This window comes from Mobula birostris, chromosome 4 (assembly GCF_030028105.1).
Source record: "Mobula birostris isolate sMobBir1 chromosome 4, sMobBir1.hap1, whole genome shotgun sequence".
In the NCBI taxonomy this organism is placed as follows: domain Eukaryota; kingdom Metazoa; phylum Chordata; class Chondrichthyes; order Myliobatiformes; family Myliobatidae; genus Mobula; species Mobula birostris.
This window is the reverse complement of record NC_092373.1, coordinates 46,908,217-46,916,817: the sequence shown is the minus strand read 5'-3', so window position 1 is coordinate 46,916,817 and position 8,601 is coordinate 46,908,217. Positions and strand designations below refer to the sequence as shown.

General features: G+C 44.6%; 1 pseudogene; it reads left to right on the top strand.

Moving 5' to 3' along the window:
- The first annotated feature begins 284 nt into the window (after positions 1-284).
- LOC140197020 (ubiquinol-cytochrome-c reductase complex assembly factor 1-like) lies at positions 285-8,389 on the top strand (annotated as a pseudogene).
- Positions 8,390-8,601: the final 212 nt, after the last annotated feature.

Sequence of the window (8,601 nt, the reverse complement as noted above, 5' to 3'; positions counted from 1 at the left end):
GACTGTGAGGTAGTAGTACTAACTGTTGCACTACCACTCTGCTTCATGCTGTACCACCAGGCTGCTCCCTTGGGGAGGGATTGAGGCAAGTGAATGGCTGAAGTTGTCTGAGTGCACTGGCTACTCCTGTTTGCATCATTCTAGTTCAAAAGCACTTGGTTAGCTACATCTTTGTTCATTGTCGAAGCTTCCAGTCAGTGCATAAGAGGCTCTCCTACAAAGTGTAAGCTGGGTCCTTAGATACAACCAGGTTTTCATGCATTTTGAAACTACACAGCTTAGACATGCCGACCATCAACAAAGCAGGCTCAATTAACATCGATATTGACTTTTCTGACTTCAGGTAACAATTCTCTTTTGTTTTCCCTCATTCCTATGGCCTTTTCACTTTGCTTCCCCTCCCCTGCCCATCACTTCCTACCTCCTTCCCATTATTCCATGGTCTACTGTCCTCTTCCATCAGATTCCTTCTTCTTCAGCCCTTTGCCCTTTCCAGCCATCACCTTCCAGCTTCTCACATTGTTCCCTTTCAACCTCCGTCCTCCACCCACCTACCCGCGCCCCCCCCCATACCTGGACTCAGCTATTACCTGCTAGCTTCGGCTACTCCCACTCCCTCTACCTTGTTATTTTGATTTCCACCGTCATAATTTCCAGTCCAGACAAAGGGTCTTTGGCTGTAATGTTGACTCTTCATTTTCCTCCATTGATACTGCCTGACCCGCTGAGCTTACCCAGTATTCTGTATGTGTTGCTCAAGATTTTCAGCATCTGCAGAACTTTTTGTAGCATACTTAAAAGCTCCTTGGCCTTTTGACTGAAGATTGTGCGTTCAAGTTCTACTTCAAGAGTTGATTATATTTTGACCAGGGGTCTTTCTCTAAGTAATACACAGACTGATGCTCCAGACACAGAACATGAATTGAATTTTTGGAGTTCTCTTCTTTTGATTGGCTCATTAATGTGAATTTCATCTGCCTGATCAATGGAATGTAAAGTAATCCAGTACCTTGAAGAATAATCTATGGTATTTTGTTTGCAAATTCATTAACTGGTGATAGGGAAAACCTAAAGGTAATGTACCCATGCTTATCAAATCCTCCAGTTCATTCATTTCCACTGAAGCCCAAAAATAGAAAATGAGCAGATGCTGTAGTTTGAAATCAGTCTTATGAAGAAAGTAGGTTTGGAACTGGGATAGAAAGGACTGGAAACGTTAACTACTCTGAGAGGGTCAACTGGGATGGGGGTGGGAGTGTGGAGGTTCTTTAGCTTGGCAAACGTGGGATTAGAATCAGGTTAGTGTAGGTGAGTGGTTGATGGTCAATGTGGACTCAGTGAGACAGAGCCTAAGTCTCTCTGTTGTTCCCCTCTCTGACTTTACGGTTGTTAAATCTCCAGAAGGTGTTGCTGCATTATAAAGCTGTGCGAAACAAACAAAATTTGGGATTTAACCTGAATATGTCAGATTCAGAGAAACACACTTTAGAAATATGTATGTTGGCAAACTTAATCTTACATATTGGACACAATGCTAAAAGCAGGTCTAAAATTTCAGTGGCTCCATGCATTTCCAGATTGTTCTGGAATTTGCCTGTGAAACAAGTGAGACCCCTCAACTATTATCTTGAGTGACTCTGAGGAAGCATTTATTTGTAGAAAATAAGTTAGTCCTTTGTTTAAGAAAATTTTGGAAACTTTTGTAGGATTTCATCCCACTTAATAAACTTCACAATTTTAAAACTAGTTATTGTACTTTTCAGCTCACTTTATGTGTAGGTATCCAGAGGAGAACCATGAAGGACAACAAGCAGACCGGTCCTAATCTACCTGCAGATGGACAAGGGAGAGAGCATCAGCAGCATGTAAGAAATAGTATAAAGGATTTACAGGTTGCAGCTGTGTCCATGACATGTCCAAGGGAGCGCAGGGTATCATAGCAGATGGTAGCAGGTCTCTGCGGACTTTGAGAGGAGGAGCTGCAATCTCCTGGAGCTAGTGACTAACTCATACCAGTAGCTGTGAAAGTGGATAATGCCCTAAGTCCTGAGCCTTGAGATCCTTTCATAGCTCTGCTACTGAGATCTGAAGAATCCCAAAAGTGTCCACCCAAAAATAGAATGGCAGGTGATAGATGGCTTGCTAACGAAAGTATGTCATTATTGAGATCAGTGAGCTAGAGCTAATGTCTCAGGTGAAGGAGACTGCATGAGCTCTCAAGGTACCCTCGACATCAACTAGGAAGACTTAATATTGACACCAAGAAAATTCTGGTGGTCTGTTTGCACTCTTTCTACTGTAACACTCAATTTCAGCCCGGCCAAACTTAAGAAATCTCGTTTGGGTGGATGCTGCGCGATGTGTCTCCTGTTACAAATCAGTACCCTGAAATAACAAACAGTACACAATATCGATTAAACGGTTAAGCTTTCTAACTCTTACTTTGACTATATGGTTAGTAGAGAAACAAAATATAAAAGAAAAAGGGCCCAGATCTTATTAAACAGTCTGTGCACAAAGTTGGAGCTCACTCATAGGCCGATCGGTCCCCATTGACCTCCTCCGATCATTGCTGCCCTTCAGACCCTCGCTCCGATTCCACTTGTCTGGCGGTCTACCAAATCTCTCCATTCGTGTCTTCTCTCTTCATCTCTCCCTTTCTCTCTCCCTCTGGCAAAAGCCCACGAAATCAATTGCTTCCAGAAGCACAAGACAGGGCAACAAAATCCTGATTGGCTAACATGCATCCACAGACCTGTTATCTCCAGCCATAACCCAAACATTGTTGCTACAGAGAAACCGTTACTTCAGAAGTGAACATTACAAAAAAAAACATTAGAGTAGCAGTGAAACCTTGCAGCGCGTTACATACAAAAATGCCCAAAATACATGCATAGCTTCATATATTCATTCATCCTGTGGCAATCCCCTATTTCTGATCTATTCATCCACCAAGCATATTTCAAGGCTGTCTGCTTGGAAACAAGAGTTACACGTTAAGACAAGACTAATAACTTTAAGCAACAGGTCAGGTTTAGTTTAAACCCACCCACAGACATACTCACCAAATAAGCTATTGGCACACTGCCTTTTCAGTTCAGGTTGAAGATTGCAGTTATTTTCAATATGCAGCTTTTGAATGAGAATCACAATATGCTGCACTCAGCATAATATTATGCAACACTCACAGCACGCTGGAGGAAATCAGCAGGTCGGGCAACATCAGTGAAAACGATGAGTCAACTTTTCGGGCCGGAACCCTTCGTCAGGACTGAACAAAGAAGGAGGAGGAAGGATTTGAAGAATGCTTGTAGGTTCAGTTGACCAGTAATTTGAAAGACAAAGAGGTGGGGGAGGGGAAGCAGGGACATCATAGGCAGGAAAACAATGGATAGTAGAAGAAGGAGACGGAACCATGAGGGAGGTGATAGGCAGCTGGGGGAGGGGGCAGAGTGAAATAGGGATAGAGGAAGGGGGGGAGGAATTACTGGAAGTTGGAGAATTCTATGTTCATACCAAGGGGCTGGAGACTACCTAGACGGTATATGAGGTGTTGCTCCTCCAACCTGAGTTTAGCCTTGTCATGGCAGTAGAGGAGGCCATGTATGGACATATCTGAATGGGAGTGGGAAGCAGAGTTGAAGTGGGTGGCTACTGGGAGATCCTGTCTGTAGTGGCGGACGGAGTGGAGGTGCTTGATGAAGTGGTCCCTCAATCTGCGTTGGGTTTGGCAGACGGAGTAGAGGTGCTCGACGAAACGGTCCCGCAATATACCTCATATACCGTCCAGGTAGTCTCCAGCCCTTTGGTATGAACATAGAGTTCTCCAACTTCCGGTAATTACCTCCCCCTCCCTTCCTCTATCCCTATTTCACTCTGCCCCCTCCCCCAGCTGCCTATCACCTCCCTCATGGTTCTGCCTCCTTCTTCTACTACCCATTGTTTTCCTGCCTATGACGTCCCTGCTTCCCCTCCCCCACCCCTTTATCCTTCAAATTACTGGACTTTCAACTGAACCTACAAGCATTCTTCAAATCCTCCCCCCTCCTTCTTTGTTCAGTCCTGACGAAGGGTTCCAGCCCGAAACGTCAACTCATCGTTTCCACTGATGCTGCCGGACCTGCTGAGTTCCTCCAGCGTGCTGTGAGTGTTGCTTTGATCCCAGCATCTGCAAATTATTTTGTGTTTATAATATTATGCAGTAGTGCAGATTGGAAGCAGCCTACTTGGATGACAGGAGGAGGAAGGAAAGCATTAAAAAGATCTATTTCTATCTTTGATCTCTCTTTCTTTTCCTTTTCAAGGTTCTTTTGAAGACCCTGACCAGGAGGTACACTTTGACTTCGGTTCTCTGCGGGAATGGGACCGCCCTCAGGGTCCCACGACCGGCTGCTTTTTAATATACCAAGGATGTAGCTTGAAGATTAGTGAAACTTCAGGGTGCCAGATTTTCGCGGCTCTGGAGATGGGCAGATTCAAGGCTGGTGTCCCTGACTGGGGTATGGCAGAAGAAAGCGGAACATCAAGAGCAGCGGGTTAGCTGCCAGCTGTGTGTGCAGGGACCTGGGATTGGGGCTGATTCTCTGGGCGTGGAGCTCGGAAGAAGCGATGCAACAGACTTTTAAAATCATGGCTCAGCGAGTTGTTAGTTATGTCTCCCCTCTCGCTGTGAAATGGGGACACCTCTTTTCCCCTTATTAGAAAGAGAGAGAGAGCCTGTGGTATGTTGAAATACCAGGTGAATGAGTAATCTTTGGGGAACTACAGTTCTGTGTCTTTATTGATGCTGTGCTGCATGCTGGAGTGCTCGGTGGACACTAATACTTGCTTTTTTTTGCTGGTGTGGAGGGGTTATTGCCTTGCTGATGTTTGTGTGTGGGAGGGGGGAGCTGGGGGGGGGCTTTAGGGTTCTACCATTTAACTGTCATTCTTTCTTTGGGGTACTCTGTTTTTGTGGATGTTTGCAAAGAAAAAGGATATCAGGATGTACATTTCTCTGACATTAAATGCAAATATTGAACCATTGAAACTAATGAAAAAGATGCACACTAAATCACACACAATATAGGTGTGTCCAGAGGTGTCCTGAGTCCTCCAAGATTTATTGAGCCTCAAGGTATTCATCCATCTGCCAAAATGCAACCAGATTTGCCTTTGCCCAGTTGCAACAAGTTCCATGCACGGTCCAAGCCTGCTTCTTCACCCACCATAACTCACTGTCTAATCTCTATTGATATTTGAAAGCCATTAATGCACTAGAAGGGAAATAATAGAAACAAATAATTTTCTTATGTGAGCTGAATGGGCTGAAAAATTACAATTCATTCTTGTATGAAGCCCCCTTTTAGAGTCCTTTGCACAACAAGTAATAGGCAGCCATTATCTTCCTTAAAGCTCCTACCTGGTTCAGTCCCTCTGAGTTCCACCAGGACCAGCAGCACAGATCCCTTCTCTGACAGCTGAGATGCTCTTGTCTGCCATCATCTGGGTTTGGGAGCTGCCGGGATGTCCCTGCCACATACAGCTGCATATCTGTAGGGAAAAGCATCAGTTGCAGAACAACGAATAGTGATCAGGGCAGAAAGAGGGTTTGTATTTTGATAAATTCACTGACTTCAATGGACCAGTATATATTATAAATGTTATGGACCTACCAAACTTTATTACTCACAATCATCCGCAGATCAGAAAGGGCATGTAAAGATAAGACATGAATATCATGCATCCCAGTCGAGGTGGCATTTGCAGTTTGTCCTCAGGGAGGGTCTGATGGCTAGCAATTGTCCAATTGCTTATTAAAACAAAATTATGCCACTTGCTCCAAACTCTCTGAGAGGATGGATTCCTGTTATGATGCATGAAAACACCTGATACATTGAGTGCTGCCACTGATTGACAATTCTGCATTCAACTGAGTAGATCTTGGAGCATCCTGCAACCTCCAGAATGGTAATTCTGCCTCCGTGCCACCTCCGTCGTATACTCCTCCTCATCGGATGTGTGATTTTATAAATGGTAAATTAAACATCTCTTTTACTGGCCCTTAAAAGCTGAGAATGTTTGAGCTGGTGCATGGTTAACAAGTGACCTGCTCTAAGAGGAGCTGTCATTATCTGCCTATTGCCAAGGTGAATCTCCTGTGGGAGCTCAAAGATGTGAATGATCTCTGAAAGCCAGAAGAGCTAAAGTTTATCTTTGCATATCTGTCACTTGATATTGATAGTGGTGACCATGAGAGGCCAGCATGATATTATGTAAAGAAGGGATTGAATGTAAGGGGCAGCAGGTAAGAAGCTAGCAAATAAGAACGTATTTAGATGGAAAAGGATAAGTATGTTTGCAAAGTAATTTGACATTTAAAGTGCTACACTGGAACAAGTGCAAGAAAGATATCTGAGAGGACTTGAAATCACATTTATATCAAGGCATAGGTAACTATATAAATGTATTTGCCTTTCCATATTCCATATAAGGCATAGAACATTTTGTTGTAATGTGAGCATTATTAAAAGTAAGTTAATACTAGTTAGGATAATGGGGAGGGGGGTTCTACTTCCATTCTTTTTTTACTTCCGGTGGGCTCTGTATATAGTGCTCTTGCCATGCCGTACGGGTTGTGAAAGCCTCTGGATGTCAGTTTTGAAGTTTGACATAAAGTTGTTTCAATGGCATGAAATTGTCAAGTGTGCCTTTTTCAAAGTAGAAGTTACTATATATTTTGGGGGATGAGGAGAGCTGGTTTAGAGAACATATCAGCACGTTTTTCAAACGGGAGCATTGCGTTTCAGGTGGCTATGTTTGGAACTATTGGTGAATTTCTCGAAGGTTTCGAGGACTGGCTGGAGTATGAAGAAAGATTGGGACACTTTTTCTGTGCCAATGGAATTACTGAGGAGGCTAAGAAGCGTTCTATTCTCCTGAGTGTGTGTGAGGCAAAGGCTTACAAGCTAGTAAGGAATTTAGCCGCACTGCGGAAACAGGGGGGACATTCCATATAACGAACTGGTCAAGCTCGTGGGGAACCAGTACAATCCGAAAACTTCTGTGATAGTCCAACTGTGTAAGTTTCACAGCTGTTTCAGGAAGCCAGGTCAGTCTGTGGCCAATTTTGTGGTTAAGCTTCGGCAGCTGTCGGAGTATTGTGATTTCAGAGTGGTATTGGAAGACATGCTTCGTGATAGATTGGTATGCGGCATTAATAATGACACCATACAACGCTGGCTGTTAGGGGAAACCCTACTGCTGACTTTCAAGAAAGCCTTAGAGATTGCCCAAGGCATGGAGATGGCTGCTAATAATGTCAAGGATATCCAGAAAGGACATGGGGGGTTGCAGTCGGTGACAGTGCACCAAGTCAAGAGGGAGACTGGTAAACAGGCAAAGCGGGTGGAATGTTTCCGGTGTGGAGGGGCGCACTATGCAAATGATTGCAAATTCAAAGACACTGTCTGCCATGCTTGTAGCAAAAAGGGACATTTCACTAAAAAGTGCAGAAATTCAAAGGGTAAGATTAAGCCTGTGCAGGGGAAAGCTCAACAGGCTCAGGCAGCCACAGACCATCTAGAAGAGGCAGAGTGTGCCTGCAGCATGTATGCAGTGAATCACCTGAACCATATTATGCCACCGTCACTGTCAGGGGAAAGAAAATTGAATTTGAGATTGATTCAGGGGCTACTGCATCGGTCATCAGTGAGGAGACCTACAGGAGGTCATGGGGGTCCAACCTGCCTCCCATTAGACCGTCAAAGCTCAAACTTAGGACCTATAGGGGGCAGCTGCTGCCATTCTGGGCTGGTTACTCCACACCAAGGTTTTTCAATGTGAAAGATACAGCCCAGCCTGTTGAGGAAGAAGTTGGACCCTTCACCAAACTAATAGAAGCGTTAGGATTCACTGGACCTCTGAAGCACAGCAAATGGAAAATTAAGATTGCTGGTCTACGCATGTACATGTGCTGTGTGGGGAAAATAGACAACGAAGAACTCTTTGAAGGATGCAATTTGTCAGGCACACTGAGCTCGTGGTTTCTGGTCACCCAGCTTCATGTCTGGATATTCCTGCTGCATATGAAACAGGAAGGTCGTGAGGGCAAATATATGTGCAGATACATTGTGCACTCCATGTGGGAGGACTTGCAGCAATGGGGATCGAATCGATTGTGTTGAAGCAGCACATACGAGCTATGACCGAAAACTTCTATGCTGTTATATTTGGGTATGATGAGGGAATATTGTCAGATGGTCATGTCTTGGCTGCATCTTTGTGGAGACTCTTCTTCAACAAACAACGTGAAGACCCAAGGCAGCTGGAGCTGATGGTCGATTATGTCCGCAAACAGATCCAGTACCTGAACTTGATGAATGGAGAGGCTGTCAGAGACACCTGTTAAGGCGACCCAGATCAGGCAGTGGACAGAGAGGGACCCAGTCCTGTCCCAAGTCAAGACTTTTCTTTTACAAGGTTGGCCCAGAGTCGTGGAAGGAGAGGAACTGAGGCCTTATGTCAAATGCAAGATAGAGCTCAACCTGCAGAATGGCTGCATTGTCTGGGGGCGGGGGTGAGGGTCATCATGCCTCCCCCTGGCTGTTCACAGATTGTGGA